The sequence below is a fragment of the Giraffa tippelskirchi genome, chromosome 5 (assembly GCF_054371585.1).
Source record: "Giraffa tippelskirchi isolate mGirTip1 chromosome 5, T2T-mGirTip1v1.2.pri, whole genome shotgun sequence".
In the NCBI taxonomy this organism is placed as follows: domain Eukaryota; kingdom Metazoa; phylum Chordata; class Mammalia; order Artiodactyla; family Giraffidae; genus Giraffa; species Giraffa tippelskirchi.
The window spans coordinates 95536875-95561569 of record NC_137279.1 but is presented as its reverse complement, the minus strand read 5'-3'; the positions used below and the strand labels follow the sequence as shown (position 1 = coordinate 95561569).

Sequence of the window (24695 nt, the reverse complement as noted above, 5' to 3'; positions counted from 1 at the left end):
CTCAAGTCCTGAAAGTGCAGAAGGAGAGATTTCATGTCTCACCCACCACCTCACATGCCCTACAAGGACGTGGTCTCCAGTGTCAAGTGGCAATGAGAGTTTTATGCCCACCAGGATATGGCCATCATAGTTCAACATGCACTAGAAAGTATAGTCTTCAGTGCACAGTACCCCAGATGTGCTGACCAGAGTCCAAGCTTACATATTAGTCTGTGACAAAAGAGAGAAAGAGCAGCTCTTATGGGAAAAATGATTTTTGAAGAGCAAAGCAAGAAAAGGTGATTATAAACAGAGCATAGTGCAAGCCTAAGGACTCAATTTCTCTATCGTATCATTAAAATATGAAAGGAACAAGTCAAAGCTCTGCACATATTTCCTTTTTCCTGATTCCTCGTTCACCTTCCTCAGTCTCCAAGCAGGCGGTTTAAGTTTAAAGTTCCAGAAATTCTCTCCCATCAGATCCATCTGAATGTTGTTTCCTACCTTTGGCCCCTTCTTCATCACTGCAGCAAACGCTCTCCACAATGCACTCTATAGAAACACAACCATAAGCAACAAGGTGATTAGAATGAGTGATCCACCCACTTCTCGTGCTCCTGTTGAGGCCCTGCTGGCTCTCAAGCAAGACCTTGATCTTTCTCCCAGGATCCTGGAGAGACACCCCACTGTGGATAGCAGATGGCAGTCATCTGTGCATTCAGGACCCATCAATAAGACACTGATCTCAGTTGCAAACCTAAAGATAGAGATGCTGAAAAAGTCAGTTTTCAACTTCTCACTTCTACAAGCCAATTAGAGCTCTCACCTTCTTTCTAACCAACCTGAAATTATAACAGTCACGTCTGGCTAATGGCTACCACACTGCAATGCACAACAACCACTATATATATACTATACACACACACACACACACACACACACACACACGTATATTTACATATGTGTGTGCGCTTAGTCACTGAGTCATATTCAACTCTTTGCCACCCCATGGACCATAGCATGCCAGGCCCTACTGTCATGGAATTCTCTAGGCAAGAATACTGGAATGGATAGCCATTTCTTCCTGCAGGGGATCTTCCTGACACAGGCTAGAACCCAGGTCTTCTGCACTGCAGTTGAATTCTTTATCAGCTGAGCCACCAGGGAATATTGATTGGATCTTAAGATCAGTACCAAATATTCTACCACTTCCGATAGATTATAGCAGAACAGATTTTGGAGTACCAGGGGACTTTGGTACAAAGGAGGGTGTACGGCTTCCCCGGTGGCTCAGTGGTAAAGAATTTGCCTGCCAATGCAGGAGATATGGGTTTGATCCCTGGGTTGGGAAGATCCCCTGGAAGAGGAAATGCCAACCCACTTCAACATTCTTGCCTGGAGAATCCCATGGACAGAGGAGACTGGAGGGCTGCAGTCCATGGGGTCGCAAGATTCAGACACGATTGAGTGACTAAACCACCACCACCACCATATATATATGCATATGTGTGTGTGTATATATATATATGATGTTACTACCCTTCGCATGGTTATTCCCACTGCATTATCTGGGCATGTCGAGATAGCTGTTTATTGATAGATTAACCTCTGACCCATGAAAATATTTCACCTGAGGGACTAGGAGGGATATGGCCCTCTACTAGTTTCCATGGTAACCAATGAGCCAATCTGCTGTTTATTCCCCCTGTAACTGGTAGAGTCCCTATCCCCCCAGAGTGAAGAAGGCTGGTGCTGCTGTGATCTGCCTGTTACCTGCTACACACTGGGTGTCTCCCCAGGACCCATTTTCTTCAGACATGTAAGATATCCCATCTATTAAACTATTTGATATCTCTGTCCTTGACTCCAGGATCTTTCTTTGGTCTCAAGTCCAGCCAAGTACAGTGCTTGCGGGCCTGTGAAGTGTAACTCAACAGCTTCTGCAGAGTATCTGGCTGGCCGGATTTGATGATTTATTTGTAGGTATTTCCTGGGCTCATGCACACATCCCAGGTACTCAAGAGCCTTTGGGGACACTGAAACAGTTATGTCAACGCCAAGATCTTAAAGGAATTCCCAGCAGGTGTTCCACTTGAGGAGACAGGTAATGGACATATGGCCCAGTGCACCTGTGATAAACATAATCAGAGAGCAGGTGCAGAAGGGAGGGACACTTCATCTCTTCATGAACCTGTCCTTCCCACCACTGTCTCTGAAACATTCATAGAGGGCAAGGACAAAGTGTGTTTAGAAAGGAAATGACCTCTACACTGAAAACTACAAACCATACTGAAAGAATGAAACAAGGCACAAGTAATTGGAATGCTCATAGACTGGAGACTTAGTATTGTTGACATTTCTACACTACCTAAAGCCAAGTATAACTTCACTGCAATAACAATCAAAATATTAATACCATTTTCATAGAAATGGAAGACAAATCCAAAATATATATGGAACCACTCTGTGTGCTAGTTTCTCATTCGTGTCCAACTCTTTGCAACCTCATTGACTGTAGCTCATCGGGATCCTCTGTCTGTGAAATTTTCCAGGCAAGAATGCTGGAGTGGGTTGCTATTCTCTTCTCCAGGGGATCTTCCTGATTCAGGTATCAAACCCAGGTCTCCCACATTGCAGGTAGATTCTTTACCATCTGAGCCACCAGGTAGTCCGTGGCTCACTTACCACTAAGGTTTCCAAATACACAAAGTAATCTTAAGAACAAAGATCAAAGTTTCTCACCTCCTGATTTCAAAGCACATTACAAGTTAGAGGAATCAAAGGTGTATGATACTGACATAGAAACAGATACATAACTCTAAAGACCAGAATAAAGAGCCTTCAAGTAAATTCATGGAAACATGCTCAAATGAAATTCACCAAGGTTCTAAGACAACAAAATAGGGAACAGGTAGTCTCTTCAACAGTCAGTAGGATGAAAACATAACGTACAGAAAAATTACAAACCATATATCAGATAAGGAGCTCATACTCAAAATAAATAAGAAAATAACCACAACTCAAATGTGAAACAAACAAAAAATTAACAAAAGTAAATAAATGAGTTGAAGAATGTGCAAAGACTTAAACAGACATTTCCGGAACAAGACATACAAACGGCTAACAGACACAGGCTAACAGAAGCAGAAGATATTAAGAAAAGGTGGCAAGAATACACAGAAGAACTGTACAAAAAACATCTTCACGACCCAGATAATCACGATGGTGTGATCACTCACCTAGAGCCAGACATCCTGGAATGTGAAGTCAAGCGGGCCTTAGAAAGCATCACATGAACAAAGCTAGTGGAGGTGAGGGAATTCCAGTTGAGCTATTTCAAATCCTCAAAGATGATGCTGTGAAAGTGCTGCACTCGATATGCCAGCAAATTTGGAAAACTCAGCAGTGACCACAGGACTGGAAAAGGTCAGTTTTCGTTCCAATCCCAAAGAAAGGCAATGCCAAAGAATGCTCAAACTACCACACAATTGCACTCATCTCACATGCTAGTAAAGTAATGCTCAAAATTCTCCAAGCCAGGCTTCAGCAATACATGAACCGTGAACTTCCAGATGTTCAAGCTGGTTTTAGAAAAGGCAGAGGAACCAGAGATCAAATTGCCAATATCCACTGGATCATCAAAAAAGCAAGAGAGTTCCAGAAAAACATCTATTTCTGCTTTATTGACTATGCCAAAGCCTTTGACTGTGTGGATCACAATAAACTGTGGAAAATCCTGAAAGAGATGGGAATACCAGACCATCTGACCTGTCTCTTGAGAAACCGGTATGCAGGTCAGGAAGCAACAGTTAGAACTGGACATGGAACAACAGACTGGTTCCAAATAGGAAAAGGAGTACGTTAAGGCTGTATATTGTCACCCTGCTTATTTAACTTATATGCAGAGTACATCATGAGAAACGCTGGGCTGGAAGAAACACAAGCTGGAATCAAAATTGCTGGGAGAAATATCAATAACCTCAGATATGCGGATGACACCACCCTTATGGCAGAAAGTGAAGAAGAACTAAAGAGCCTCTTGATGAAGGTGAAAGAGGAGAGTGAAAAAGTTGGCTTAAAGCTCAACGTTCAGAAAACTAAGATTATGGCATCTGGTCCCATCACTTCATGGGAAATAGATGGGGAAACAGTGGAAACAGTGTCAGACTTTATTTTTTTGGGCTCCAGAATCACTGCTGATGGTGACTGCAGCCATGAAATTAAAAGACGCTTACTCCTTGGCAGGAAGATTATGGCCAACCTAGATAGCATATTTAAAAGCAGAGACATTACTTTGCCAAAAAATGTCCATCTAGTCAAGGCTATGGTTTTTCCAGTGGTCATATGTCGATGTGAGAGTTGGATGGTGAAGAAAGCTGAGAGCCGAAGAATTGATGCTTTTGAACTGTGGTGTTGGAGAAGACTCTTAAGAGTCCCTTGGACTGCAAGAAGATCCAATCAATCCATCCTAAAGGAAATCAGTCCTGGGTGTTCATTGGAAGGACTGATGTTGAAGCTGAAACTCCAATACTTTGGCCACCTCATGCGAAGAGTTGACTCATTGGAAAAGATCCTAATGCTGGGTAGGATTGGGGGCGGGAGGAGAAGGGGACGACAGAGGATGAGATGGTTGGATGGCATCACTGACCCGATGGACATGGGTTTGGGTAGACTCCAGGAGTTGGTGATGAACAGAGAGGCCTGGCGTGCTGCAATTCATGGGGTCGCAAAGAGTCGGACACGACTGAGCGACTGAACTGAACTGAACAGACACAGGAAAAGATTCTCAACCTCACTAATCATGCTGCTTAGTCGCTTCAGTCGTGTCCAACTCTGTGCGACCCCATGGACGGCAGCCCACCAGGCTCCTCTGTCCATAGGATTCTCCAAGCAAGAACACTGGAATGGGTTGCCATTTCCTTCTCCAGTGCATGAAAGGGAAAAGTTGAAGCAAAGTCGCTCAGTCATGTCCGACTCTTATGACCCCATGGACTGCAGCCTACCAGGCTTCTCTGTCCATGGGATTTTCCAGGCAAGAGTACTGGAGTGGGGTTCCATTGCCTTCTCCATCACTAATCATGAGGGTAATGCAAATCAGCACCTCATGCCTGTTAGGTTGTGTATGATAAAGACAGAAAAATTAAGAAGTTAAGGCCATGATGTGGGGAGCTGGAACCTTGGGACACTGCTGGTGGGAATATAAATTTTGCAGCTATTTTGTGGAAAACAGTACAAAGGTTCCTTATAAAAGTATAAACAGAATATCATATGATTCATCAAACAAAGTTCTGTATATATATACAAAGGAAGTCCTAAGTTCACTGCATCATTTTCGACCACAGCCTAGATACATAAGCAACTTCACATAACAAATAGGTGTCCTGTGCCTGAGGTAAAGGTAGCTAACTGGGAGATACTTAATTCTCAAAACAACTGCAAAAGTCTCTTAGCCCATTATAGTGGATGAAAACAATGTTAGAATTAAAGTAATGTGTCCAAATTATCTTAGTCTGAAATGGTGCAACAAAGTTTCTATAGATTGAGAAGCCTCATACATACATAGCACCTGCCAGGGTTTACCCCAACCTTGGAAGGACTGGGAGGAATGAGACCTGGGAAAGTCTGAGGAAAGGTCACAGGGTGAGCAGGACTGGGATGTGGGGAGCAGGGGCAGGGCTGTCTGGATGGAGCACTGGGTTCTAAAAGGGGCAGTGACCCTGGGTCCTGCTGCCCTGAGTCTCTCACCTAGGTCTGGTCAGTCCCGGGAGACCAGGTCAGCAGAGCTGTGAGAGCAAGTGTGTAAAGAGAGCCAGAAGCCCCTTCACAGTCTCTAGAATCTGCAGCCATGCTGGTCTCTAGGGACAGCTGGACATGGGCCACTCTCACATGGAAGCACCTTCAGCATATCAGCCTTGGGGAGGAGTGGTAGCTGAGGTGAGCTCCAGGAGACTGAGCCCAGACAGGCACCCCAGAGCACGTGTGCTGTTACCCATCCAACTGTTTACACAAATAAACTGTGGTGACAACATGAGGAGAAGCCACAAGTCCTGAAATTGCAAAGGGAGAGAGTTCACATCTCACCCATCACCTCACTCTCACTCCAAGAATTTGGTCTCCAGTGTTAAGTGATTATGAGATTTTTGTGCCCACTAGGATATGGCCATCATAGAATAATTTAAAGATGAAGCCAAAGTCTCTTGTGCATAATGCCCTGCAGGTACTAGCCAAGAGTCAAGCATTCGTATTTGGCAATGAAAAGACAAGCAAACAGCAGTCTTGTGAGAAAGGACATTTCTAAATTTCAAAGCAAGAAGAGATGACTATAAGCACAGTACAATAAAGCACATGGGCACATAGCTCCACTATATTAAAATATGAAAAGAACAAATCAAAATTCTATGCATAGTTGCTTCTTCTTTCTCAGTTTATATTCAGTTCAGTTCAGTTCAGTTCAGTCGCTCAGTCGTGTTCAACTCTTTGCGACCCCATGAATTGCAGCACGCCAGGCCTCTCCGTTCATCACCAACTCCCGGAGTCTACCCAAACCCATGTCCATCGAGTTGGTGATGCCATCCAACCATCTCATCCTCTGTCGTCCCCTTCTCCCCCCGCCCCCAATCCTACCCAGCATTAGGGTCTTTTCCAATGAGTCAACTCTTCACATGAGGTGGCCAAAGTATTGGAGTTTCAGCTTCAACATCAGTCCTTCCAATGAACACCCAGGACTGATCTCTTTTAGGATGGATTGATTGGATCTTCTTGCAGTCCAAGGGACTCTCAAGAGTCTTCTCCAACACCACAGTTCAAAAGCATCAATTCTTCGGCTCTCAGCTTTCTTCACCATCCAACTCTCACATCCATACATGACCACTGGAAAAACCATAGCCTTGACTAGATGAACCTTTGTTGGCAAAGTAATGTCTCTGCTTTTAAATATGCTATCTAGGTTGGCCATAACCTTCCTGCCAAGGAGTAAGCGTCTTTTAATTTCACGGCTGCAGTCACCATCAGCAGTGATTCTGGAGCCCAAAAAAATAAAGTCTGACACTGTTTCCACTGTTTCCCCATCTATTTCCCATGAAGTGATGGGACCAGATGCCATGATCTTAGTTTTCTGAACGTTGAGCTTTAAGCCAACTTTTTCACTCTCCTCTTTCACCTTCATCAAGAGGCTCTTTAGTTCTTCTTCACTTTCTGCCATAAGGGTGGTGTCATCCGCATATCTGAGGTTATTGATATTTCTCCCAGCAATTTTGATTCCAGCTTGTGTTTCTTCCAGCCCAGCGTTTCTCATGATGTACTCTGCATATAAGTTAAATAAGCAGGGTGACAATATACAGCCTTAACGTACTCCTTTTCCTATTTGGAACCAGTCTGTTGTTCCATGTCCAGTTCTAACTGTTGCTTCCTGACCTGCATACCGGTTTCTCAAGAGACAGGTCAGATGGTCTGGTATTCCCATCTCTTTCAGGATTTTCCACAGTTTATTGTGATCCACACAGTCAAAGGCTTTGGCATAGTCAATAAAGCAGAAATAGATGTTTTTCTGGAACTCTCTTGCTTTTTTGATGATCCAGTGGATATTGGCAATTTGATCTCTGGTTCCTCTGCCTTTTCTAAAACCAGCTTGAACATCTGGAAGTTCACGGTTCATGTATTGCTGAAGCCTGGCTTGGAGAATTTTGAGCATTACTTTACTAGCATGTGAGATGAGTGCAATTGTGTGGTAGTTTGAGCATTCTTTGGCATTGCCTTTCTTTGGGATTGGAACGAAAACTGACCTTTTCCAGTCCTGTGGTCACTGCTGAGTTTTCCAAATTTGCTGGCATATCGAGTGCAGCACTTTCACAGCATCATCTTTGAGGATTTGAAATAGCTCAACTGGAATTCCCTCACCTCCACTAGCTTTGTTCATGTGATGCTTTCTAAGGCCCACTTGACTTCACATTCCAGGATGTCTGGCTCTAGGTGAGTGATCACACCATCGTGATTATCTGGGTCGTGAAGATGTTTTTTGTACAGTTCTTCTGTGTATTCTTGCCACCTCTTCTTAATATCTTCTGTTAGGTCCATACGATTTCTGCCCTTTATCGAGCCTATCTTTGCATGAAATGTTCCTTTGGTATCTCTAATTTTCTTGAAGAGATCTCTAGTCTTTCCCAGTGTGTTGTTTTCCTCTATTTCTTTGCACTGATCACTGAGGAAGGCTTTCTTATCTCTCCTTGCTATTCTTTGGAACTCTGCATTCAGATGGGAATATCTTTCCTTTTCTCCTTTGCTTTTCGCTTCTCTTCTCTTCCCAGTTTATATTCACCTTCCTTCATCTCCAAAGAAGCAGCTATAACCCGAGTGATCCAGGAAACTTATCCCTCTAAATCCCATCTGAGAGTTGATCCCAACCTGAGTTCTCTTCTACATCACTGCTGCAATGCTCTCCACAATCCATTCTGTAGAAACACAACAATGAGCAACAATATAGTTATTATACAAGTTGACTCACTCATTTCAAGGAGAAAGTTTCCCAGACCTCCTGTGTGCTTTGTAGAGTCAGAGACTTTCAACAAGACGTTGATCACAGTTGTAAAATTTCTCATGAGAGAGAGATGCTGAGAGAATCACCTTTCAACTTTACACTTCTACAGGCCCAATATAGCCCTTACCTTCAAGCTTACCAACCTGAAATTCCAAAACTTATGAACACACTTGAAATATGATTAGTGTGAATAGGCCATTGCAAAGGTTTTATGTGTTTTTAAAAATATAACTAATTATTGTTTGAATTCTGTTATTTACAGATAGCCAGATCTGACTAGTGGCTACTACACTGGAAAGTTCAACTCTACGAACTGGAAAGATAAGGACAAGACAACTAACTGCCTGTCCCTTGGTGGTTCTTTATTGCAGAATGTTTAATTGTCTGATATGATCATTCATATATAGGTATATCTGGGGCTCTTGGGCTCAGGCCAGCCATTGGGAGAGTCCTTGTGGACATTCAGTAGTAAGGTAGACACTCAGACCAATAGAAAATTCCCAGTCAGTGGCTCCCTTATGGGCAGACGTGAAGGGCATGGCCCAGTGCACCTGTACTACATGTAACCAGAGAGTAGGTACAGCAGGGAGGGAGGGACTTTCACTCTCTTCATGAGCCCATCTTTCCTATCCCTTACTCTAGAGGACCCAAGCAAGGCAGGGGAAAAGTCTCCTTAGGAAGTGAAAGATTTGTGCACTGAAAACCATAGGACACTGTTGATAGAAAGAAGAGTCAAGTAACTGGAATGACATACCACATTCATAGACTGGAATATTTACTGTTGTTGACCTTCCTGTACTACTAAAAGTGATGTACATTACATTGTAACCACTCACAAAGTCCCATGCCATTTTTATAGAAATGGAAAAAAAAATTCAAAAATATTAATTCTTATGGAACCCAAAAGAAACTCAAAGAGAAAAAACAATCGAGAGCAAAGAACAACAAATGGTAACTCAGGCTTCCTTAATTCAAAACACATAAGAATGCCACAGCAGTCAACACCATGTTCTAGCAGCAACAAAATAGGCAGAGAGACCAATGAACCATAAGAAGGGAATCTCAAATAAATTCACACATGTGTGGCCAAATGATCATTCCCAAGGTTCTAAAATTACCAAGTGAAAAAAGGATAATCTCCTCAACAATCAACATAATAAAAAGGGAACCTGTAGAATGAGAGGATGTATCTGCAAACTTTGTGCCTGAATAAGGGGCCAATATCCAGAATATAGAAGCAGCTAACAACTCAACTTCAAAACAACAGCAAGCAAATAACTGAGTTTATAAAATGTGTAGAAAGTTTCAATACACATTTCTTCATAGAAGACAGAGACGTGATCATATATATAGGAAAAGTGCTCAGCATCACTAAGTATCAGTGAAATAGAAACCAAGTAAAAAGGAGATATCACCTTTCAGGATGTGTTAAAAAAAAAAAAAAAAAGAATAACAGTTGTTGGCAAGGATGCAGACAAGTGGAACTTTTATACCATGTTGGTAGGAATGTAAAATGGCATAGCCATTATGAAAATCAGTTTGGGGGTCCCTGAAAAAATTATTAAGAGAATGATCATCAGATCCAGCAATGACTCATTAGCATTTATGTCCAAAGGAGCTAAAACTATAATGTCCAGGAGGTATCTACAATCTCATGTCTATAGCCACATTGTACACAACAATCAAAGAGAAGAACTGCCCAGGGTCCAGAAGCAGATGAATCAATAAAGAAAATGTGGAGTATAGGTACAGTGGAATGTGATTCAGTCTTTAAAATAGAAGGAAATTCTGTCATCGGCAGAAATATGGATGAAGCTGGATGACATTAGTAAGAGTGAAAAAAGCCAGTCACAGGATGAAAAATACTTCATGATTTCCTTTAATTGAGGTATCTAAAGCAAAACTCAGAGGTCAGAGAGTAGAAAGGCGGTTCCAACAGGGGGGAGGAGGTTGGCATGGAGAGTGTATGTTCAATGGTTATAAAATTTTAGCTGCAACATGCAAAAGTTCTAGAGACATGCTATACAGTGCAGTGCATGGAGTTAGCAGGACTGAAAGGACACATCAAAGCTTAAGAGGCAAAGCTGGACTGAACTTCCTCCATCTACACCTGGAGGCTCCTCCTTTCTCAGATTCCTCTAGAACTGGGTATGGCATGTAGGTACCACCAGGGGCTCCCTGCAGAAGGAAGGAGGCCCCCAGAACTAGGTGTCTCAGGTGAGGGGGAAGGATTCATTCTGAGGCTCTAATAGGAAAGAGTTTGAATGAGGGAAGGGGCAGAGTGATGAATCATGACCAATCAAAATGCCATAAGACCTACTAAGAGGTGAAATTTACTATCAAATGAAGCTGTGACTGACCCAATAAGGGACATTCTGAAATGCAGTTTTGTTCACTAAGAATCCCATAGGATTTCACTGGTGGCTCAGTGGTTAAGAATCTGCCTGCCAATAAAGGAGATTTGGGCTTGATCCCTGATCCAGGAAGAGTCTACATGCCCCAGAGCAACTAAGCCTGTGTAACACTACTGAGCCAGTGCTCTGGAGCCCAGGAGCAGCACTACTGAGCCCACACGCCAAAACTACTGAAGCCCAAGAGCCCTAGGACCCATGTTCTGCAAGGAAGAGCCACCACAGTGAGAAGCCTACACACCACAACTAGAGAATAGGCCTCTCTCCCCACAAGAGAAGACCAGTGAAGACCCAATGAAGACCCAGCATAGCCAATAAAAAATAAATTAAAATTAAAAATAATCCTGTAAACATTTCTCATGGGATTTGTCTCCAGGTTAAAGAATGTTCACTTGGTATAAAATCAATGTGTACAGTGAATATATATACTTTAATTTTTATATACATACTCATTCATGGTGTAAAGGTGATGGGCATTTTTGGGTGGAAGTTGACATCAGTAACAGTGATGTTTAAGGGTGACATAAATCAAGGAAATCACAATACAAAAATCCATACCTACACAAGAATCACACTATTCATTACACATAGAGACACATCCAGTCCCATGGACACAAAACTATACTGCTAACCATAATACAGCTTCTTCCTGGAACTACAGTAAGACCATATTACTTTACTTGTATTACTTTCTATCAACAGGGCCCCTATACTCATTCCCAGCAGGAATTACGAATCAGTTTCACCTCTACACTAAAACCGGCAAAAGCCCCAACTGTCTCATCTACGAAGCATTTCCTCCCCAAGCGAATGATTCTAGAATGCATACTCTGAAAGGGCCACCTGCAAGTACAGAAGAGAAGAACTATGAGGATAAGATCACAGTGATGCGCAGTCTTTGCTTCATTTGGTAACAGTAGAAAACCTGATGCGAAACAATGGTGGAGTCCAGGGAACTCAGCAAGATCAGAGCACACATATTCAGGATAAAAGACAAGACCTTTCACCAGAGGATGGTATTTCCAAGTCCATTTAGATTGGAAACTACAGGAAAAGTTGCTCCAGGAGAGAAAACTCTGTACTCTTCAGAGTGTAAGGAATGTTAACAATTTAAATGCCTTATGGACAGGCATCATGAGTTGGTAATAAGTCTCTCACTCCACACTCTCTCAATCAAGGGAATCATCTATATCTGGAACGAACACCCTCAGATACACATAATTAATTCTATTAAAAAAGAAATGAACCAATATTTCTATCTCAGACCAGGAAAAATCAAACAAATGGCTTCCCAAAAGCTTGCCTTGGAGACACATGGAATCTCTTCTGTCCTGTCACAAGGCAGGTGGCTGACAGGTCCTTAGTGAAAGCTAGAGGGACACAGAGTTGCTGTTAGGACACTGATGAAGCTGCTCAGGAACCATACAGGGGGTTTTCTCTTTTTGTGGACATGGATTGGTGTGTATGAATGTGGGAGGTTAATAAGCATGCGCTGAACTTGTGTTCATCCATCCTCTTCGGAGAAGGAAGGAAAGTGAAGGAGAGGAGGAAATAAATGAAAACAGAGCTTTGGTTTTCTAGCTAAGAGGAACCTAATCAAAAGGAAATAAGGAAAACTCTAAAATGCATTCTCCTTTTCAATGACAGAGACCAAAAAAACCCCTCCTGCCTGTTTTGAGCTCCTGCTAGATTGCCACTGTCTCTTGATTTTTCCCAGATCACTCTTCCTCCAGGATCCACAGTTGCTGCTACTTTACTTATCATGTTTTCTTTGAGACTGTGTACTTGATTAAAAGCAAACTCTATTAGAGGAGTGAATTCAATCCTGAGCAAAGTATGCTACTGTATTTATTAACTAATTACTTGTCTTAAAGAAAATCAAATATACAAATTGATAATACTGAATTCCTACCCCTTAAATATAGCCACTATCAATAAAACCATATTTCTCTATCAATATGTATTTTCTATAGAGTGTATGCATGTCCACTGGGTCAGTGTCTGTCCATAATCATAAGGATCATAAGTTTAGTGGGACAGTTGATTATACAAAGCACAGAGTAAGCACTGACGGTCTCTAAATCAGCTAGATAGGAGATTATCAGCAAGAGTCATGGTCACCAGGCTAACAATCAAGTTTACTTTGAGTTCTTAGTTGCTGCTATCCCTGGTGTGTGTGCTGCAGGAAATATCTCCTGAGGAAATACGCAGACAGGAAGATTCACAATCACACTATGTGGGTTCAACAAATGTCCACCTCCAAATACCCTCACTCACACAATCCCAACCACTTAACTGATGCAATTGTGTCTGGAGACACTAGAATGTGGCCAGCGCTTTTTCCTGGAAGATCAGTCTCTTGCTCTGTATCCCCATCCCTCGCTGCCTGTAGGGACCCAGGATCAGGGTGCTTCTCCAACCAGAGCCGGCAAGAGAGCCCCACCTTCATCAACTGGATTTTTCCTCAGCAGAGGGATGAACCTTTAGTATTGATGGTATTCATAGGCTGTTCCATGCACCTGTGATTAGAAAGAAGGAAAGAGTGTGAAGGTGTCAGCATCTTATGTTCTGTGCACTAAGCCTTCTGTTATCTGATTTTTGTCCTCAGAAAACTAAAACTCTTTAAGTTAATGGCCCCAAAAGAAAGCAGAGTGGATCCCTATTGAAAAGGCTGAACTATTTCATGTAAGATCTGTTTCAATTTGACCAACAACTACAAAAATCATTTTCAAAGAGAGAAAGGTTCTTCTGAGGAAAGTGCCTACTGTTATACAGTAATAATTGATGCTGTCTTTTTTTAATGTCCTTTTGAATCAGGTCTGTGTTGATAATATATTGACCCTCAATATTCACCCAACCAAGGAAACTGTATACATCAGTGAAGTGTACACTGTCAGATATCTATAACTGTATTCAACAGAATAAAAATTAAAGAAGTGAAGCAACATTCTTATCCCAGAGGAAGACAGGTGAGCTTACCTCCAGGTTACCCAGAGTGTGTTCCTCAACCAGGACTGGGGCAGTCAGTTCCCCCACCAGTTCTTTGTGGGGGCTAGAGGGACACAGAGTAGCTGTCAGAACACTGGTGAGGCTGCTCAGGAGTCACTCAGGGGGTTTTTCTTGATGGGGACATGGGGTGGAGTGTATGCTTGTGGGAGCTTAATGACTATGGACTGGGCTACCATTGAATCATCCTCTTTTCTGGATAAAGGAGAGCAAAGAAGAGGAACAGGAAAGATATGAAATGGAGCTTCTGCATTTTAACAAATGGGAACCTAAACAATGGGGAAAAAAGAAACATTAAAATGCCTGCTAGTTCTCCATGACAGAGATTCATGACCCTTCTGCCTGTTTTGAGCTTCTGTTAAATGACCCCTCTTCTGGATTTCTACCCAGATCACTGCTTCCCCAGGATCTATAGTGGAAGCTCTTATACTTACCAAGTCTTCTAAGACGTTTTTCTTGATTAAAAGCAAAGTCTGTTAGAGGACTGCATTCAATCCTACCTTTTCAAAATAGCTATTATCAATCATGTGATATTTTTTCCCCAGGTTTCATTTTCCAAACAATGTGTACATATCCACTGAGTTGGTGGCTGTCCACACTCACATAAGTCATACATTTAATGGAACAGTTCATTACAGAGAGGAACCATGGAAGTGGATGCTGACTATCTCAGATCCAGCTGTGCAGGAGATTTGCAACAAGAGTCATGGTCTCTAGGCTAACTACCAAGTTCCACTGTGAGATATAATTGACAACTTCCCTTGAGAGTGTGCTACAGGGTTTAATCAATGTAAGACTTATGGACATGTCACTCAGTACAATGAAATATCTCCCTGATCGTTATCTGCTTTTGTCTTTGTTTAAGCAATGACACTAGCACCAACAGATATGAGCTATATTGTCTACACGAGGCCACACAACTCTCAGAATGTGTGAGCTGGCCAGGAGGATGTGAGTCCCGAGGTCCCTTTCACTCTAATAGCTGTGCCAAAGATGACTGTTAATCCACCTAGAGGTGCCCTGGGTTCTGTGACCACTGAGGCTACCTTATAATGATGGCAGGATCTGGACATCTGGAGCTGCTAACATCTTCAGGCATGGACGTAGATGCAGGGATCCCCTTACTCCATGACTGAGGTTCTCACGGCTGAGTGATCAGTGCAGGTCAGCGGTCCAGAGCAGCCACACTGGGACGGACCTCCCCTGGGTTCTCAGTCTGGCTTTCCCACTTAGGAGGTCAGGAGCTTGGGCCGTTTGTCTCAGCACCATCTCCATCTGAGGGAAATGAACCAAATTAACCAAGTCTGAGGAATGGGTGAGTTGAGGGAAGAATCAGGTAATGTATAGCCAGTGTGCAGTGGTGATGAGAAGTCTTTACAAAGTTGACAGTTGACCTGGGCTGTGTAAGAGGGAAATATCTCCTGGGGAAACACACACACACACAGAGCTTCAAAATCACACCACATGGGCCCACACATGTGCCCCCAACCTTGATTCAGACAAACCCACAGCATCTAAATGATGTAGTTGTTTCCAAGGGCCATGGAACACAGACATTGCTCTTGCCTGGGAGATCAATCCCTTGCCCTGTGCTCCTAGCCCTCACTCCCCATAGAGCCTCAGAATCAGGAAACCTCTCCAACCAGAGCCAGCAGGAGAGCCCCGGCTTCATCAACTAGATTGGTTCCTTAGCAGTGGGATGATCCCTGAATACATGTGGTTTTCAATGTCTGTGCCATCCACCTGTGATTAGAGAGAAGAAAACAGTGTGAGCGTGTCAACATCTTGTGTTTTCTGCACTAAGTCTTCTCTTATCTGACTTTTGTCCTCGGAAAACCGTATAAGTCGATGGCTGCAAAAGAAAACAGAAAACTTTCCTACCCCTGTTGAAAAAGCTGGACTATTTCATGTAAGATCTCTCCATTTCAATCTGACCAACTATTAGAAAAATCTTTTTCAAGGAGGAAAGTTTTCTGCAGAGATAAGTACCTACTGTTACACAGAAGTAACTGATGCTGTCTTTTTTTAATGTATTTTGTGGGGTGGGGGGGTCTTTACTTAAAATTAATTATTTAATTTTAATTGGAGGATAATTACTTAACAATATTGTGGTGGGTTTTGGCCATACATTGACATGAATCAGCCACAGGTGCACATATGTCCCCCAAACCTGAACCCCCCTCTCACTTCCCTCCCCACCCTATCTCTCTCAGTTGCCCCAAAGCACCGGCTTTCAGTGCCCTGCTTCATGCATCAAACTTCCTTGGTCATCTATTTTACATATGGTAATATACATGTTTCAATGATATTCTCTCAAATCATCCCACCCTCACCTTCTCCCACAATGTCCAAAAGTCTGTTGTTTACATCTGTGTCTCTTTTGCTGCCTTGCATAGATCATTACCATCTTTCTAAATTCCATATATATTCGTTAATATACCATATCGGTGTCTCTCTGACTTACTTCACTCTGTATAATAGGCTCCAGTTTCATGCACCTCTTTAGAACTGACTCGAATGTGTTCTTTTTTATAGCTAAGTAATATTCCATTTTGTACATGTACCACAACTTCCTTATCCATTCCTCTGCTGATGGACATCTAGGTTGCTTCCATGGCTTAGCTATTGTAAATAGTGCTGCAATGAACACTGGGTTACATGTATCTCTTTCAGTTCTGGTTTCCTCAGTGTGTATGCCCAGCAGTGGTATTGCTGGGTCATGTGACAATTCTGTTTCCAGTTTTTTAAGGAGTCTCTACACTGTTCTCCATAGCACCTGCACCAGTTTGCAGTCCCACGAATTGAATCAGGTCTGTGTTGATAACAGATTTACCCTCAATATTCCCCCAATCCAGGAAATTGTACACATCAGTGGTAATGTGCATTGTCAGATTTCTATAACTGTATATGACTGAATAAAAAAATAAAGAAGTGAAACAACACACTTATCCTAGACAAAGAAGTTGAGCTTACCTCCCAGGTACACAAAATCTGTTCTTCAGTCCAGGCTTGGGGCAGTTCTTCCATCTCTTCTTTACATGGAGCTATAGGGACACAGAGTAGCTGTCAGAACACTGGTGAGGCTGCTCAGGAATTGCTCATGGCTTTTTTCTTGATGAGGACATGGGGTAGAGTGTATGCATGTGGGAGGTTAGTGACTATGACTGAGCTGCTGTTAAATCATTCTCTTTTCTAGATGAAGGAGAGCAAAGGAGAGGAACAGGAAAGAAATGGAACAGAGTTTCTGCATTTTAATAAATGGGAACCTAACAGATCAGAAAAAAGAAATACTAAAATGTGTGCTGATTCAACACAATGATTCAAGATGGCAGAGTAGAAGCATGTTTACTCATATTCTCCTGAGAAAATTCCAAAATTGCAACTTGCTGCTGAACAACTATCAATGGGAGAATGTTGGATCCCACCTAGAAAAGATACCCCACATCCAAGAGCAAAGGAGAAGCCCCAAGGAGATGGTAGGAGGTGCAATATCACATTTAGAATCAAACCCCATACCCACCAGAGTAGCTCAAAGTGCTCAAACTAAACATTGTGTGCACCAGGACCGAGGGACCCCATAAGAGACTGAGCCAGATCTGCCTTTGAGGGTTTGAGTGCCTCCTGCAGAGGCACGGATCAGCAGAGGCCTGCCGTGGAGATAGGGTGTCTGGCTGCTGCAGGCCTGGGAGGCACGGTGTGTGGCAAAAGTCTTCTTGCAGGAGATCGCCATTAGCCCCACCAAAGAGCTGCCGAGCAGACAACCCACAAACTGGAGAACAGTTATACCAAAAAGTTCTCACACTCTTGCAAAAGTTCTAGGGCCTACAACAGATTTACTAACCTGGAGATCCAGCAAAGGGACTGAGAGCCCCTACGGAATTTGACTTTGAAGGCCAGTGGGATTTGACTACAGAACTTCCACAGGGCTGGGGAAACAGTCTCTTGGAGGGCACAAACAAAATCTTGTGCCCACCAGGACGCAGGAGGAAGGAGCAATGACCTCCAAGAGACTGAGCCAGACTTGCCAGTGAGTGTCCAGGAGTCTCCAGCAGAGGTGTGGGTCGACAGTAGCTTGCTGTGGGAGGGGTCAGGGGTACTGAATAAAACAGCCCTGGGAGCTGACCTTTCTAGCATAAGTCCTTTGGAAGGAGGTCTTCATTACTGTCATTACCCCTACCATAGTTTGGCCTCAGGCCAAACTACAGGGAGGGAACACTGCCCCACCCAACAATAGAAAATTAGATTAAAGATTTACTGAGCACAGCCCAACCCGTCAGAGCAAAACCCAGAATTTCCCCATAGTCAGTCCCTCCCATAAGGAAGCTTCCCTGTGCCTCTTATCCTTACCCATAATAGTGCAGACAGAATGAAAACCACAATCATAGAAAACTAACCAAACTGATCACACGGATCACAACCTTGTCTAACTCAATGAAACTAAGCCATGCCTCGTAGGGCCAGCCAAGACAGATGGGTCTTGGTGGAGTGTTCTGACAAAACGTGGTCTGCTGGAGAAGGGAATGGCAAACCACTTCAGCATTCTTGCCTTGAGAACCCCAAGAACAGTATGAAAAGGCAAAAAGATATACACTACTGGAGTGTAAGTGTAAGTGTTAGTCGCTCAGTTGTGCCCGACTCTTTGCGACTACATGGACTGCAGCCCACCAGGCTCCTCTGTCCATGAGATTTTCCAGGCAAGGATACTGGAGTGGGTTGCCATTTCCTTCTCCAGGGGATCTTCCCAACCCAGGGATCGAACCCAGGTATCCTGCACTGCAGGCAGATTCTTTACTGTCTAACCCACACTTGCTACTGGAGAATAGTGGAGAAATAGCTCCAGAAAGAATGAAGAAAGAAAGAGAAATGAAGTCACTCAGTCATGTCCAACTCTGTGACCTCATGGAGCCTGCCAGGCTCCTCTGTCCACGGGATTTTCCAGGCAAGAGTACTGGAGTGGGTTGTCATTTCCTTCTCCAAGGGATCTTCCCAACCCAGGGATCGAACTCAGGTCTCTTGCATTGTAGGCAGACGCTTTACCATCTGAGCCATGAGAGCAGAGACAAAAGAAAGAATGAAGAGGCTGATCCAAAAGCGAAAACATGAACCCAGTTGTGGATGTGACTGGTGATGAAAATAAAGTCTGATGCTGTAAAGAACAATATTGCGTAGGAACCTGGAATGTTAGGTCCATGAATCAAGGTAAATTGGAAGTGGTCATACAGGAGATGGCAAGAGTAAACATCGACATTTTAGGAATCAGTGAACCAAAATGGACCTGAATGGGCAAATTTAATTCAGAGGATCACTATATCTACAACTGTGGTCAAGAATCTCTTAGAAGAAATGGAGTAGCCCTCATAGTCAACCAAAGAATCCAAAATGCACTACTTGGGTGCAGTCTCAAAAATGACAGAATGCTCTCTGTTCATTTCCAAGGCAAACCATTTAACATCACAGTAATCCTGTGGACAGGTAAGTCTGGCATGCTGAAGTCCATGGGGCCCCAAAGAGTCAGACACGACTGAGCATGAACTGAACTGAAAAATGCGTGCTAGCTTTCCATTACAGAGACCCATGACTCTCCTGCCTGTTTTGAGCTTTCACTAAATCACCCCTGTCCTCTGGACATCTTCCCAGATCACTGCCTCTCCAGGATCCACAATGGAAGTTCTTGTACTTAGCAAGTCTTGTATGAGACTTTGTTCTTGATTAAAAGTAAACTCTGTTAGAGGACTGCATTCAATCCTACCTTTTCAAAATAGCTCTTATCAATATTGATATTTTTCCCCAGGCTTCATTTGCCAAACAATGTGTGCATATCCACTGAGTTGGTGGCTGTCCACACTCACAGAAGTCATAAATTTAGTGGGACAGTTCATTATGGAGAGGAACCATGGGGTGAACGCTGACTATCTCTGTCCCAGTTGTGCAGGAGATTTGCAACAAGAGTCATGGTCTCTAGGCTATCTATCAAGTGCCACTGTGAGATGTACTTGACACCTTCCCTTGAGAGTATGCTACAGGTTTAATCAATGCAAGACTTATGGACATGTCACCCAATACAATGAAATATCACCCTGATCATTATCTGCTTTTGCCCTGTTTAAGTAACTACAGTAGCACCAGAGATATGATTCACATTGTCTACATGAGGCCACACAACTCTCAGAATGTGTGAGCTGGCCAGGAGGATGTGAGTCCCAAGGTCCCTTTCACTCTAACAGCTGTGCCAAAGTTGACTGTTAATCCACCTAGAGGTGCCCTGGGTTCTGTGACCACTGAGGCTACCTTATACTGATGGCATGATCTGGACATCTGGAGCTGCTAACACCTCCACGCATGGACATAAATGCAGGAACCCCCTTGCTCCATGACCGAGGTTCTCATGGCTGAGTGATAAGGTCGGGGGTCCAATGCAGCCACGTTGGGACCACCCCTAGGTTCTCAGTTTGGCTTTTTCACTTAGGAGGTCAGGAGCTTGGGCCACTTATCTCAGCAACATCTCCATCTGAGGAAAATGAATAGAACCAAAACTTCTCAATGTTGAAGGTTTGTGAAAAGACTTACACCTGTGAAGTTACTGAATGACAATTTAAAATACTGCACTGATAGCTGAATATGGTAATAATGCATCAATGGAGTAATGCTATCATTATGTGAATGAGTTTTTCTACGATTTAAAATTAATTACTGTTAGTCTATCAATATTTCAAATTATTCACAGTCTAAATTGCTTCCTCTTGGTAAAAAAGTGAAGTTAGTTTATACAATAAAAGAGTTTAGTATAGGCCAGATTCTCTTATTGTTATTTATATGTTCTATGATAATCTAACTTAATTACCATAGCAACTCTGTGAGGTGATCTTATCTGTAAAGCTACTGAAAAAAGCGTAAGTCACTCAGGTCTGTCCAACTCTTTTTGACCCCATGGACTGATACTTCTGTTCATGGAATTCTCCAAAGAAGAATATTGGAGTGGGTTGCCATTTCCTTCTCCAGAGGATCTTCTGGACCCAGGGATCGAACCCAGGTCTCCTGCATTGCAGGTGGATTCTTTCGCATCTGAGGTCCTTACTGAGGAAGCCCAAAAGATTATGGAAGCACTTGTTAAGTAGTTAGCCTATGTCACCCAAGGAGTAAAAGGTACAGTTGGAATTTGAATCTAAGAAACCTGGCTCTAGGATAAAAGTTTTCAGGTACTAGACTATAGCTACACTACTAAATAAATAAATACAAAGATAAGGTCTAAAGTAAAATAAGAAAGAATTTAAAAATTCATTTCTGTTTAAATGAGATACCTCTGTGGAGTTATCAGAATGGCTAAACTCCAAAAAACAGAAAACACCAAATACTGGTGAAGATATAGAGCAATAGGAACTCAATTCATTGACTGCTGCTGGAATCTAAAGTGGTACAAGCATTTTGTAGGTTTCTTATGAAGCTAAATATAGGTTACCTACCATATCATCTAGCAATCACACTCCTACTTAAGTATCTAAATGCACACATGAATGCCTCCACACAGATGCTTAGAGCAACTTTATTCATACTTGCCAAAAATTGGAAGTAATCAAGTTGTCTTTCAATAAGTGACTAAACTGTGATACATCCATACAATAGATTATTATCCAGCAATAAAAAGAAATGATTTATTGAGCCTTGAAAGAAACAGAGAAGATTTAAAGAGCTATCACTAAGTGAAAGAAGTTCTCAAAAGCCAGAATAAATGGATACTATCAACTATATGACATTCTGGAAAAGATAAAGCTCTACAGATGTTAAAAAGATCAGACCTTGCCAGAAGTTTGGTGGAAGAGTTTGGTGGAAGGGGAGGGGAAACAGAGATGAATAAGTGGAGGGTAGGGATCTTTAGGGTGATAAAACTATCCATACAAAATTATTTGTCAAAACACATAGAACTACACCACACAAAGCGTGAACCCTAACATAAATTATGGTGCTTACTTAATAATCACGTGACAACACTGGTTCATCAGTTGTAAAAATTGAAATAAAAATAAAGAAATGTAGTTAATAAAAAATGGTTTGTGGTGTTACAAATAATCTCTAATATCATGTATTACTTTTGTGCACAGAAATTCAATAAAAGAAACAATATTTATTACAAGGGATTGGTTCTCACACTTGTTGTGACTGAATGAACAAGAGGAGGCTGGCAAGGCATATGGTCAGAAAGAAACAATCATGACTGGAAACTATATGAACTGAAGCTTTGAATCGCTGGACATAGAAAGGGTCTATCCTCTTTTAACAGGGTTCCCCAGGTGGCCCAATGGTAAAGAACCTGCCTGCCATGTGGGAGACATGGGTTCGATCCCCGGGTCAGAAAGATCCCCTGAAAAAGGAAAGAGTAATCCACTCCAGTATTCTTGCTGGGAAATAGCATGAACAGAGGACCCTGGTGGGCTACCATCCATGGGTTCACAAAGAGTGGGACATGACTGAGCACCCACACACCCTCTTTTAAAGTCCTTTTGATTAATTAAGTCAGGCCCACCCAGGATAATGTATCTTTTAATAAAATTGAATGCTTAGGACTGATTAATTAAATCAGTTTAATTACAGCTGCAAAATCCCTACAGAGCAGTGTATAGATGAGTGTATAACTGAGTCACTGGGAGGTGTGTGCATGCACTACAAACTAGTTGTTTCACAGCCTCCTTGAAGTTTCACAGGAATGTAGCTCTTGTAGCCTACCCAGTGTAGAAACAAACTAGAAAGGGAATTCTGGAGGATTTCGTTCAGAAGCAAAGCTGTGTGGGAAACCATGACAGTGGATACAGCAGGCGTGGTAGTCTGGAGGGAAACACTGTGGACAAGGAAAACAAATTCATTTTCTGAGTAAGTGTATTTTCTAGTAAAAGCAAGATGCTACCCGATCCATAAAGAAAGAGATTTAATGTAGTCAACCTGCCACCAGGTAGCTGGCTGATTACCTCGGAAAACTCAGGGTCAGTCTCCACTGATGGGATATGGACATTCAACAGTGTCTATAACCAGGCGAGCCTTGAGGGTAGAACTCAGCTCATGCTGATCCCATCCTTGACACCAAGGCTGCTTTGTTCCTGAGTCACTGGGCAAAGACAGAGATAGCTGAGCAGGATGCTGACAGACATTCACAGTACAGGTCATCTTAGTCACTTGATTATTAAAGTCCCTTTCTCTCCTTCTTTTTTTTTTTTAACTAATTCACATGGAACACAAATATCTTTCTATCCTGTTTCCAAAGATCTCTATCCACATACCATCTGTAAGACTCTTTTATCGTGAATCTTAGAACTATGCCCCTGATCATTCCACCCAACCACCGGCCACATTTCATGAATTGATATGGAGCTGGTCGTGTGGCACCTCTCCTTCAAGGTAAAAACAAACAAGCAGTTTCACTGACTGAAGCTCTGTCTTTTACTGAAAAACAAGTCGATGTGCCTGATGCACAGTGAGGCTAAACAAGAACAAAAGGTCAGAGTGAGGAGCACAGAAAGCTGTACTGAGGGCTCTGCAGAGAGGAGTGGTTCATGCCTTAAGAACCCCAAACTCCATGAAAGCTCTCAGTGAAGCCCTTTTCTAGGAAGGTGATGGAGAGTCGTGGTGAGTTGTTTTAAACATCTTGGTGTCAGAGCCCTTGTTCTGGAGGTCAGGTCATGGTCAGGTAACTGTGTTCCTATAAATATCTAATGAGTGCTATTCTCTGTGGCAGGTCCTGAGGCACAACTTACCCCCTCCAAAGTCCAGTCCTGGCTGAGTTAGAGCTCAGCTGGCAGCGCCCTCAGGGCTGGGTCCTCAGACCCTGTTCAGCCATCAATGCTGAGGGATCTGGGCACCCAACCCTCGGGCTCCTCAGGCAGCCCATATGGGGGGATGGGGCAGGTCCTGCAGAGGGCATCCGAGGCAGACTGTGCTGCCATGAGGAGGCAGAGGAGGGGACAGGGTCACTGCTGCCTCAAGGCCTGGGCCTGGCCAGTGGGGTCCTACAATGGGGGCTCTGGGGAACAGCAGGACATAGCCTCCCACCTGCCCCCTGGGCCCCCAGATCACCCGCTGGCCTGAGGCTGGAAGAACTGGAGGGCCCTGTGGAGAAGGCAGGGGTCCAACTCGTACCTCACTGTCTGCCTGATGATCACTGCTCCACTGACCTGGGCTGAATGTCCCCACTAATGGTCACTCACTGACAGTTGCTTGCTTAGGGGAGGGGCCCATTGCAAATGGCTGAGTGGGACTGGTTGCCTGGTAACAGGGTGCAGAGTCATAGCTCACAGCTATAGCCAAGTGAAGGGCTGCACTTGGCAGCGCTCTGTTATCTGCCTACAGGGAGAGTCTCCATTCACCCCTGTTCTTTCGGGATGCCCCCAGACAGAAACTAGATGGCCATGGCTGTCAGCTTTGGGTGGTCTCTTCATATCATGCAGTACTGTCTTTATTGGGCCCAAGAATGTGTTATATGAGTGGAAGCCATGGGCATTTGAGCTACTTCCTCACACAATCTTTTTCCCTCAGCACCTGCTCAAGCCCCATCTCCTCCAAACCACTCCCATTTGATAATGGAGCACTGTCACATGCCTGACTTTGTGCCTTGGTAGCTCAGAAAACCTTGCCTCATAATGGATGGCTCAAGATGCATGGTAACTTGGTGGCCCACAATTAAGCTTTAGTCTTTCACGAGACCCAGAAACAAGCCAAAAGCTATGTTCAAAATGACACTAGCTTTCCACAGAAGATGTCTGGGCTTTGTTCCAAAACCCTAA

At 43.2% G+C, this 24695-nt stretch overlaps 1 long non-coding RNA gene across 16 annotated transcripts; it reads right to left on the bottom strand.

Moving 5' to 3' along the window:
* Positions 1-241: 241 nt before the first annotated feature.
* LOC145507685 (uncharacterized) lies at positions 242-24083 on the bottom strand. Of its 16 annotated transcripts, XR_014055022.1 has the most exons (9): positions 24052-24083; positions 22887-23023; positions 20218-20437; positions 16903-16973; positions 15573-15672; positions 14976-15204; positions 13215-13442; positions 8294-8426; positions 242-531 (listed from the first exon to the last, which is right to left on the bottom strand). It is a non-coding gene; the product is annotated as an uncharacterized LOC145507685 (long non-coding RNA). The 16 variants fall into 16 exon arrangements; XR_014055025.1 differs by lacking the exon at positions 15573-15672 and having other exon boundaries at positions 13220-13442; XR_014055017.1 differs by lacking the exon at positions 22887-23023 and having other exon boundaries at positions 15496-15672.
* Between the last annotated feature and the right edge of the window lie 612 nt (positions 24084-24695).